Here is a 12,358-nt window from a genome sequence, read left to right on the forward strand (position 1 = left end):
TCAATTCTTTAACGTCTCCTTTTTTGTGGATTAGTATAATGTCTCCATTCTTCCAGTTTTCTGGGACCCTTGCAGTCGATAGACACTTCGTATAAAGCGCCGCCAGTTTTCCAAGCATTATGTCTCCTCCATCTTTGATTAAATCGACTGTTATTCCACCTTCTCCTCCCGCTCTTCATCGTTTCATGTCTTCCAGGGCCCTTCTGACCTCATAGCTAGTTATAGGAGAGTTTCTGTGTCCTGTTCATTACTGTTTCTAAGTGAGGTATCGTGACTCTATTGGGTACTGTATACAGGTCAGCTTAGAATTTTTCCGCTGCTTTTACTATATCTTCGAGATTTCTGATGACACTATCCTTCTTATCTTTTAGTGCATACATCATGGTTTGTCCTATGCCAGGTTTCTTTTTTACTGATTTCGGGCTGCGTTAATTTTTTACGGCTTCTTCAGTCTTTCTCATGTTATAGTTTTGAATATCAGTTATTTTCGCCTTGTTGATCAGTTTTGACAGTTCCGCGAATTGCGTAACGCTGTGCGGCCGCCAGTACCATACAACCGCGTAGAGCCCAGGACTCTGCGATTCTAGACGTACTGCGCTCCCCACGAAAGGTTAGAAAAACAGCCACATAAACACAGCACAGAAGTGGCTACGTGAGGCGGTTCAACCGATAACTGTAGAAGCGCCATTCAAAACAAGTAATTGTTCTCCACTTCCGGCGGCGTTTTCTCTACTTCCTTTTTTAAATAAAAAGATGTTGATCCATAAATATTCTCATAAACAACGGTTAACTTTCTTATTATTCGCTTTTGCTTGCAGTTTGGTTGTTGCCTTGGCTCTCTCCCTTAGTAGATCGCTTAATTTCTCAACTCCTTGCGATTTTTTGTTTCCAGTTGCCAATTTTGCACGAAAAGTGCTATACAATTAGGGAAAAACAGACGAGGTAACGGACGACAGTCATCTTGCTCATGGGTTTAAGGGTTATTGCAGGGTTTCATGATGGACGCTCTTTCACATTATTTTATTTCCCACCTTATCTAACTTATATCACGTGTATATGGTTCCGGGCATCTGCCAGCGTCGCGGCGAGCCGTAACTCAAGGAAATAATGAAGCAAAAGTTAAAGTTAAACGCAATTGGCATTTTCTCCGGCCGCAACTCGTTCCATGAGAGTGCAGACCAGCTGAGTAACAGCCGCATCGCTCTCCTAGTCCCAGGACCAGCCTAAACAAAGAAGATTGAACTAACAAAAGCAACAGCTATGCGCGTGACGGTTGAATAGATGGTGACAACTGAACGCATCTCGAGTTAATTGCGCGGGTGCGGAATCTATGAGAAAAGTGTCCTTCACATTACAAGAGATGCCGATAACTACCGCCATCTAAAAGGAGTGAAAAAGGCAGCATAATGCTGACCGATGAACAGCTGCCAAGTCTCAACATTGATCTGGCGGGGCTTTAGGAATGCGTGAGGAGTGGTGGCGTGGGTGGGGAGGGTGGGGGGGGGTATGCCACTTGATTTCGGGGGGGGGGGGGCCGGGCCCCCCCGGGGCCCCCCCGTGGGTACGTGCCTGCGCCAGGAACTGTTGCCTTGAAAAAAAGAAAGGCGAGTTTTTGGCACGCCTGCGCGTCGGAGTGTCACTTGTCGCTATGTCTTGTATTCAGCTGTCGTGCGCTGTGCCATATTTCGACGCCATGGACAGAACAATGAATTGCGCGTAGAATGAATACAAAATAAGATGTCCGGTTTGGCGGCTCACTTCCCTATCGCTGCTTATGAACTCTCGTTTAATAGTAAAGCAGCCGGAAAGAAAATAATGGCGTGAATTGGCACGAGTTTGTTATCCTTCATAACTAGACGCATACTTTAAGGAAGTGAATCGAGCAAACGTAGCTTCTTGCTTTGCTCCAATAAGTTTGTTACCTTGGAGGCTTAATGGCGCTTCTTGGATGAGATGCCACCCGAAGTGCGATGACAGGTAGCAGGTAATCTCTTGCGGCGAGTACGCAATTACCCCCTTCGGACGACTATACTTTCGCCGAGGGCAAGAGCCTGAATTAAAATACCTCAGGAAAACTAAGCTTCAGGGTCCTTGCCAGCGTGGTTTCAGATCATCTTGTCCACATTGAGGCAAATATAAGGCATGCCTTCACGCACAAACAGTTTTTTCTCTGCGTATTTCTTGATTTGGAGAAAGCATACGACACCACATGGCGCTTTGGTATTATCCGAGACCTTTCCACAATGGGTATCCGCGGCTGTATGTTGAGCTTTATCGAAGGTTACCTTTCTAACCGCACATTTCGTATAAGGGTGGGCCATGCCTTGTCGAGGCATTTCACCGACGAAACTAGTGTTTCGCAAGGTGTTGTGCTAAGCAGCACACTCTTTATTAACTTCTTTACGCATGGCTATCCCACGAACAATGTCATACTCTGTATGTGTGGATGATGTGCAGATTGGCTTTAAATTATGCAACTTTGCTATCCGCGAACGCCATGTCCAGCATGCCCTAAATAAAGTGGCGAAATGGGCTCAAGAAAACGGTTTCAGGTTGAGCCCACAGAAAAGTACCTGCGTTCTTTTCACGAATAAGAGAGGAATAGTACCATGTCCTGCTATTCAGCTCTCGGGTAGCAGATTACCTGTAAGGGCCGAGCACAAGTTTCTCAGCATCATATTGCACTCGAAACTCACATTCATCCCTCCTATTAAATACCTGAAGGCTAAGTGCCTTAAAACAATGAACTCATTCAAACCTCTATCAAGCACAACATGGGGAAGTGACAGGAAATGTCTTTTAAACTTGTATAGGTGTCTTGTCGGCTCACGTCTTGACTACGGCGCTATAGTATATCAGTCCGCTACACCATGTGCTTTAAAGATGTTGGATCCTGCCCATCATTTAGGAATCCGCCTCGATACTGGAGTCTTCAGGACAAGCCCCGTGCAAAGTCTTTATGCAGAATCAAATGTATGATCACTCCATCTTCACAGATGATACAGCAGTTTTACATATTTCCTAAAAATAACTTCAAACCACGAACATCCCTTTTATTCATGCATAAGCGATATCACCACTGCCATGTTCTTCAATAACCGACCTGCAGCGAGAAGGCCATTCTCTTTGCGTGCAAGGAACCTTAGTGAGGAAATGGGTGTTCCGGTGCTTGAAAATTATCTTATGGCTCCAGCGAAACTGTTACCGCCATGGCAGTGGTAGCTGATAGAGTGTCCCACATCCTTTGTAGAGATCACTAAACATGCGCCAGAGAAACACATTAACATGCATTTCTTAGCACTCCAGTACAAGTACTCGTTCACAGAGTTTCACACAGACGCTTCTAAGTCGCTTGCCGGCGTGTCTTACACAGCCATTGGGCCATCCTTCTCAGAATCGGGTGTACTGCACCCTGAAACAAGTATATTTACGGCTGAGGCCCATGTATTATTGTCGGCTGTGAAACATATAAGAAAATCAAATCTTCAAAAAACAATTATATGTACAGACTACTTAGGCCTCGTAAAAGTCTTGAAGTCACTCTGTAAACACAAAAACCCGGTACTTACTGAGCTCTATTCCATTCTCTGTAGAGAGTATATATCTGACCAGCATGTCATTACATGATGGGTACCTGGTCATAGGGGCATCGAGGGTAATGTACTAGCCGACCAAAATGGCTACATAACTCACCTCGCAAGCTATTATTCCTCCGACTACTGTCCCTGTCACAGATCTGAAGCATTTCTTACGAAAGAAACTGCGAAGCCACTGGAAACGCTTGTGGGACATGGAAATTAAAAATAAGCCTCACTTTGTTAAGCTAAAGTTAGGTTTCTGTCCCCAGAAATCAAAAACACAATGAACTGATGTCATATTCTGTCGACTCAAGATAGGCCATACCTATGGCACCCACAATTTTTTACTGACTGGAAATGAGCCTCCAACCTGTGGTAGATGTGGTGAGAGGCTGGCCGTTCTCCACGTCCTCCTCGAGTGTCGGGAAGCTGAAGCTGAGAGGAAGCGACATTTTCCTCTTGTATATCGCCAGCATACCCCTCTACATCCTGCACTGTTTCTTGGTGCAGAACTGTTGTTTGACACCAAAGCAGTTCTGGGTTTCTTGAGCGATGTCGACTTGCAAGTTTTAACCCCATAAATTCATAGCACATCCTCTTTCTAGAGGATGCCTCTGTGATGGTAGTCTTTCATAGCACATGCCTCCAAGCCCTTGCATCTCAAGGGCTCTGTTAAGGCAGTGGTGCTTATTGCAAAAGTTTATTTATGAGATATCTCACAATATAGTCATTATCTCACAATGTATCTTTCGTGTCCATTGTACAGCCCATTAACCATAGGCATAATTTTATCTCCTGTAGGGTTTATGCACTTTAGAGCGACTACATTTAAGCCCCTTTACAGCCACGTAACATCTACCATAATTAACAAATTATGGTTTAACCTACGAAAAGCTTTTCCAGTGTAACTACCGATGCAGAGGGCCGTAAGAAACTGCAAGCCGCGCGCATAGTAAAACGCGTAGAAGTCCGCTTCACCGTGAACGTTGGCCACATAAGAGCAAGCGTCATCTCTGACGTCGTCATTGGCTGCAGTGACAAAATTTGAAAGGTTTCTGTGTTTAATAGTGAAAGTCGTTGACTGTCATCGCCTCGGCCGCTTGACAAGCGTCAAGGTTCTTTTTAAAGAAGACATGCTACCGGACCATGCCAAGGAGAGCTACTGGAAGCGTACGGTGTGTTCTTATGTGCCCCGGCTACTGGAATGTTAGAAGTGCTTTAAATTAGCTGATGTATGTGTTGCCAGTTGCAGATGTCCGATGGTACGTTCCCGCTGTGGATGTAGCCACAACATATCTTTATGTACAGTGAAGGAAATTAAGTGCTCGACTTATGGTGAACCACACGAAGCGCATTCCGATGATTCTCCCAAACCGCAAGAAGGAAGTAAAAATGCTGCACCGAATGAGCAGGACAACCGTGTCACACAAAGAAGTGGCAGCGTCCGTGCACCAGCAGAGGAGGCGGCCGCATCACCGGCGTGGGCAATTTGTGGGTCCGAACGAGGACTCCCTCACTAGATTTGCACAGGCCCAACAGAAGATGGTTGAATCGGTATCTATTGATCTTTCAGAACCATTGCTTAAAGCAACGCAAGTGGGGTGTCACGTCGACACATACCTCCGAACGTCCGCGCGAGCAATGATGCACCGAGTGCACCGAGGGATTCCCATCGGACGCCATCATGAAAGTCATGCTGCGGCATATGATCGAGGCAGTGCAGCCGCTACTACCTGGTATAAATACACCAGTGCCAGTATAACACCAGTGCATATTTATACGCCAGTTTAAATACACCAGGAGCAAAAATTATACAAAGTATAGACAGTCTCCTGGCTGCATTGCAGAACCCTCGAACTCTGCCCGCGATGAGGCATACGCCGTGAAGTGTGCATGTACGCGTTGAACAGAAACCAGTATGTAGTTAATATATCATCAAAATCAACGTCAACGTGCTACCACCATCCTTTATCTGTGTGTTTGCTCCAAATCTCTTTCCCACAATGGACTAACGGGTCAGGGCATTCCACTCTGGTCCACCTCTTCACCTTTCTCGTATTGAAATTCACTCTCTCTAGACATGCCGCCGCTCTAATTAATGTGTCTCCAAAACTACAACCCGTGGGCCGGATTCGGTCCGCGTAGGCCTCCCACTGGTCCTACAGCTGGCGGCACTCCATCAGACGGAGGCCGCCCGGAGGTGGGCTGTTCTACCCCGCAAAGCTTCCGCTGAGCCTTCTCCTGCGAGCAGCGCTTCTCCGTGAAACATTGCGCTTAAGCTTCTTTCTGAGAGCTGGCTTCTCTGCAGTCACAAGATGGCGACAGGGCACCACCACTTCTGAGGCCGCGCCAACCAATCAGCAGTATCATGCTATCATTAGGTGAGGAGCACGTGAGGCTCCGATAGGCCAGTCCCAGCCATGTTGCGAGAAAACGCGTCTCAGGTTTGTTGACTTCGGCCAGTCGCACTTGGCCCAGAGAGCGTTCGCTAGCTTTCGCCCAGCAAAACTACAGCATGTAAATAGATGTATAATGCTCCTTTCCTCAGTCCACGGCAAGAATGGCACAGTAACAAGAGTGGCCATGTTTCAATATGTAAATATATATATATATATATGTGTCCGCGTATAGCTTGCAGTGGTGCAGACTAAAATCTGTCACTAATACTTGGAGGTAAAAGCTTGCTTGGAGTTAAATATGGGGACTCGTAGGGCAAATAAGCAAAGTTTCTGGAGCTGCCTGCTTCCCCAATGCAATGTTCTTGCTCTGCTTAATTTATGTGATGGCCCTAGGTGGGAAATACGGGGACATGTCCTTTGTTCTCAAACCTCTTGTTTGAGCTGCTGTTAGGAGTTCGCATGGGCTCTGTCAGTGCCAGTTTCATAAATTTCTAAAGGCAACGGAATCTGACTTCATATGCGTGACATATCACACAGCAGTTGGATGGGTACATGAGGTTCAGAAATTTTATTCTCATTTTTTTACATTACGGATGAAATAAAAAGCTCCATTTCGCATGCGATGCTCTACCAATTGAGCTACCGCGACGCCGTTTCCCCGTCCACTTTCTTGGGTATTTAAGTTTCCTTGTAGAACCCTGGGAGTGTTAGCCAGCGCCACCAGCGCAGGTGGGGAACGATCCCGCAACCTCAGCATCCTGCGAAGGTTGTGGGATCGTTCCCCACCTGCGGCGAGTTGTTTTTTCATCCACTTTCATTTCTAATATAACATCGATTCTTTATTTTCATTTATTAGGCACAAGTAATTTTCCTTTTGTTGCCCTTGGTGTCAGTGTCTGTTGGCTTCTTATGATAATACTAATAAAAATTGGGCCCCTCGGTTAACCCCCTTTCTTCTCATTTATTACATAATGAGGGTCTTGAATCCGGCAACATTGATGCCTTCAGGTAGCATGTGTAGGTTTATTGACCGGTAGCCTTCACCGAAAAAGATCACGTTCTCGTGACGCCTGCGGCAGAAAGGATGTTCCACGTCCGTCGTCAAGGTCTGTGAGTTGTGGCGCTGGCTAACACTGCCAGGGTTCTACAAGGCAACATAAATACCAAAGAAAGTGGACGGGGAAACGGCCCCGCCGTAGCTCAATCGGTAGAGCATCACACGCGAAATGCGAAAGTTGTGGGATCATTCCCCACCTGCGGCGAGTTGTTTTTTCATCCACTTTCATTTCCAATAATTCATCGTTTCTTTATTTTCATTTATTAAGCACAAGTGATTTCCCCTATGTTCTCCTTGATGTCAGTGTTTGTTGGCTTCTTATGATGTGACTAATAAAAATCAGGCCCCTCGATTAACCCCCTTTGATACAGCGCTGTTCTTTCTAGCTCCGCCTTATTTCTGTGAAAACCTAAGTTCATCCGCTGGTCTTCGCTCCCTGCTCGGTCGTAATGGAAGTGGACGACCCCGCACGTCTGCCGGCGATGGCGGCGTCAGCGGCGGCCGCCTCCAGGAAGCGGATCGGTCAGCAGAGCGACACCGACAGCGAGGACACCCATGTCTACTCTCTCAGCAGTGAGGACACTTCCGATGACGACTTCCAGCTTGTGCAGAGCCGCCGAGCGAAGAGAAGGAACACCAGGACGTCCTCATCGTCAAGCACGCAAACAGTGAGACAGCCGCAGAGGCCGGACGCCAATACCATCATATTTGTGCCCCTGCTTCCCAACGTCAACATGAGGCTACTTAACAGGCAATCTGTGTCGATGTCACTGGAAGCACTGGTGCCAAACGAAATATCGGACATTCGAATGAACACCCGAAAAAATCTTCTGGCGGTTGATGTCCAGCATGCGGCTGCTTTGACCACTCTACGCAGCGTAACGGACCTCGATGGCATTCAGGTGCGCTCTTACATCCCTCTGGGATCTGACGCAGTCACCGGTGTTATCTACGACGTAGACGTTGCTATCCTTAATAACGACTTGCCGATTCTTATCAAGCCAGCCAATGATGAGGTCATCGTTGATGTTAAGCGGCTAGGCAGTTCACGCTGCGTGAAAATAGCATTCAAGGGTAAATATATACCCTCGCATGTTAAGGTGGGACACTTCAGACATGCAGTGCGGCCTTTCATTGCGAAACCTCTTCAGTGCCGCAAATGCATGAAACTGGGACACGTGAGCAGCGTCTGCGAAAATCAGGCAGCATGCCCCCGCTGCGGAGAGCCCCACGCTGCAGATAAATGTGGCGCGACTGTAGTGAAGTGTTCCAACTGCGGAGGATCACATGAAGCTTCATCGAAGAAATGCCCACATATTAAGAAGGAAATGGCCATCTTGAAAGAGATGGCGAGAGATCATTCATCTCATCGCGAAGCCGCCGAAAAAATCAGGAAGCGACGTTCACGTCGCCGGCGCTCCTCAAGGAAGGCTCCTCAAGGAAGGCGCATGCCACTTCCTACAACACCACCTCCTCCTCCACCGCCCAGGCCAGACAATGTGGACAGGACCGCGAAGAGCAAGTCCACTGAGAAGACCACGTCTGCCGAATCTTGGCCGGCTCTACCGAAACGACAACATTCACCAACAGACACACAGCAAGCTTTCGCTGGACAACTCCCGACGTCTACTGTCGGCGATTTGTGCGACCACGACAGGCAGGTGGCTGATATGCTGCAATCGCTAATTAATACAATGCGCATTATACTGAACAAGCTGCAAACACCAGCAGCTCGAAGCGCTCTGCAAATACTGGATGCACTAAATCCAGTGCTTGCTAGCATCGTTTAAGCATCATGGCTCGATCAATAGTCCCCTTCCGCACTGAACTTAAAAGTGCGTCGATCTTTCAATGGAATGCCAGGGGTCTAAGGACCCGTATATCAGACTTTCGCCAATTCATTTTCACACATCGCTTCCCCATACTGGTCATTTGCGAACCAAATACATCAACTCCACTCAGACTGTCCGGTTATGAATCTTTCGTCTCGTCCACATGCGGTGCGAGCACGAAAGTGATAATCTACATCCGCACGGACTTAACATATGTCGCTAATGCGATAGAGCCTCATGACGACAACCAATATGTCTGCGTAAATGTCCAAAAGAAGAATGTGTCATTTACACTAATTGGAGCCTACATATCCCCAGCGGGTCACTTTGACGGTGAACGACTAAAGAAAATATTACAAATGAACAGTGGCCCCTGGGTTATCACAGGTGATTTCAACGCGCATCACCAGCTATGGGGAAGCACTAAAATTGACTCCAAAGGCAGGAGTCTTGCCTCCTTTGCTGCCGACCATGATTTGTGCTGCGTGAATGACGGCAGCCCTACATTTCTGCGAGGCACGACCTACAGTAGCTGCTTGGATTTAACTTTGGTGTCAAGGCGCTTTGCCTCGAGCGTCCAATGGTTTACAGACATAGAAACACATGGAAGCGACCATATTCCAACATACATAAAGATTAGAGGAGTTGAGCAACGCTCCTCTACTGCCTTGCGTACAGTTGATTGGTCAAAATTTCAGAAGGATATGGATGACACATGTCAGGAAGGCCTCTCACACACTATCGAAGAAGCAATCGCAGAAGCATTGAAAACATCCATCTGCTCGCTTCCAAGGTCAACAAGGCGAACAGACTTGGACATGGAACTGGAGAGGCTGCGTGCAGCACGCCGACAAGCGGAGAGGAGGTATCGGCGCACGAAGTCCGTCTTGGATCTGAGGGCTTCACGACGCATACAAAAGAAAGTCCAGCGTCGCATGGATAAATTGGAAGATAAGAGATGGAAAGCATTCTGTCAGTCGCTTGATCCCCGCAAGTCGCTCTCGCACATATGGAGAACGGTTAGGGGTCTTCGCTCATCTCCGCATCAAAGGAAGCCCTTCGCTGCTCTGGCCCTCTACCAACTCCGCTCGGAACTTCAAGTGGCTGAAGAGTTCTGTGCACGGGTTGCTGGGTCCGTGGCCATCATTACTGACGTAGCATTGAATGACATCCCTGAGGCACGTGTACCAGAAATGAACGTGCTATTTTCACTCGAAGAACTCGATGCTGCGTTGGCGACCTGCCGGCGTTCTTCGTCACCAGGACCTGATGGCATCACGTATGCTGCCCTATGCCACCTTGGACATGACGCACGTGATGAGCTGCTCAACTACTACAATGAATCTTGGCAGAACGGCGCCGTTCCTAAACAATGGAAATTGAGCCGCTTGATCCCCATTCTGAAACCTGGAAAGTCTCCGCTTGAGATCTCATCATATCGTCCGATTGCGCTTTCGAGCTGCGTCGGCAAAGTGATGGAAAGAATGATTCTTGCTCGATTGGAATGGTACCTAGAACGATTCAACATCTATCCGGACGCCATGACAGGTTTTCGTCGAGGTCGCACGTCCATCGACAACGTCATTGACATCGTAACATGGGTCCAAAATCAAAAAAGCCTCAAGCGCCTATCTGCGGCACTTTTTCTGGATATAAAAGGAGCATACGACAACGTCGCCCACGAGGCCATACTAAACTCACTTGAGGCTGTTGGAGTTGGTGGCCGGATGTATCAATGGATTCGGGACTATTTGACTGAGAGGCGTTTTTTCTTACAGACCGAAGACGGCCCAACTTCAGACCATTCCATCTGCCGTGGTGTCCCGCAGGGTGGAGTGTTGAGCCCTATTTTGTTCAACCTCGTCCTGGTAGGACTAGCGGATTACCTACCGCAGACAGTACATGTCTCAATATACGCCGACGACATTTGCATCTGGGCCTCTGCGGTGACTCGCCCTCAGCTAAGAGCCAGGCTTCAGCGGGCGGCAACCATGACGGCTTCTTATCTCCGAGAGCAAGGCCTCAGTGTGTCTACTGAAAAGTGCGCATTACTTGGTTTTACGCGGAAACAAATGTCATCGTATCCTGTTACGATCAATGGTCAAGCTGTACTCTATGTTAAGACGCATCGCTTTCTGGGCGTCATCATTGACCGCAACCTCTCATGGAGCCCTCACTGCGTCTATCTGAAGAAGAAGCTAGTCGCCATTGCTCAGGTCTTCCGATTTCTATGCGGGAAAAACTGGGGTACACCAGTCCATTCTATGTTGCAGCTGTACAGGGTTTTGTTTCTCGGACTCCTTCGTTACAGCCTACCAGTATTGTCAAATGCATGCAAGACGAACTTTCGCGCCTTGGAGAGCATACAAGGTCAAGCCCTACGCACGTGTTTAGGGCTGCCTAGGTGCACCTCAACAGCAGCGACAATCGCCATCGCAGGAGACCATACAATCCAGACACATGTAGCTGTCGACTCTCTCAGAGCGCACATTCGCCATCTGTCAAGGATCCCCGACCATCATTTGGCCTCCCTACCAGCCGAGAGACCTCAAGCGACCTTTTCACGAGTTATTAGCGCTCATCATGAGTACATACCGGCATCATTTACACCGGCGGCGAAGCCTTCCTCTCCCCTGTGGTGCCTGCGACAGCCTCAAGTGAATTTTGCTATTCCTGGAATTACAAAAAAGTCCAATCATCCATCGCCGGCTCTGAAGCAACTTACACTCATATTACTGCACCAGACGTATCATGACCGCATACATATATATACCGATGGTTCCACCTCACCTACCAGCTCAACTGCCGCATTCGTCGTTCCAGCCAAGAACGTTACAGTTAAATTCAAATTGTCGCACACGACTACATCTACATCGGCAGAACTTGCAGCTCTCCATGCCGCTATGATGTACATCACCGAAGAGCCTACAGAGAAATGGGTCGTATTTTGTGACTCAAAGGCAGCCCTTCACAGCATCAAGTCCGCATTACGTCCCAGAACTTACGAGCAAATGACATCTGAAATCAGGGAACTGCACCACCATGCTCTGGAAAGTGGACACCACATTATATTTCAGTGGATTCCTGCTCACTGTGGCATCGTCGGCAACAACCTAGCTGACAAGGCTGCCCGGTGTGCCCACGAAGATACCAAGACGCGTCCAACACCTTTGGCGAGGTCGGACGCTGCCAGAGAACTTCGCCAACTTGCGCGTAAGAAGTCCCAAGATCTCTGGATTTCAAGTGGCCTAAATTGCAGATTACGTAAACTGGACCCCACGCTACGGCTACAACTGCCATCTAGCCTTCCCCGCGGCGAAGCAACCTTGTTGTGTCGCTTGTGGCTGGGAGTGGCGTTCACGAACGCATACTCCTACCGTATGGGAATGGCCGAGAGCCCGATGTGCGACTCCTGTGGGTGCGAGGAGACCATCGAGCACCTATTGTGTACCTGCCCTCGCTACGATGTCCAACGCCTCTCTCTGCGGGCAA

Source organism: Dermacentor andersoni, chromosome 10 (assembly GCF_023375885.2).
Source record: "Dermacentor andersoni chromosome 10, qqDerAnde1_hic_scaffold, whole genome shotgun sequence".
In the NCBI taxonomy this organism is placed as follows: domain Eukaryota; kingdom Metazoa; phylum Arthropoda; class Arachnida; order Ixodida; family Ixodidae; genus Dermacentor; species Dermacentor andersoni.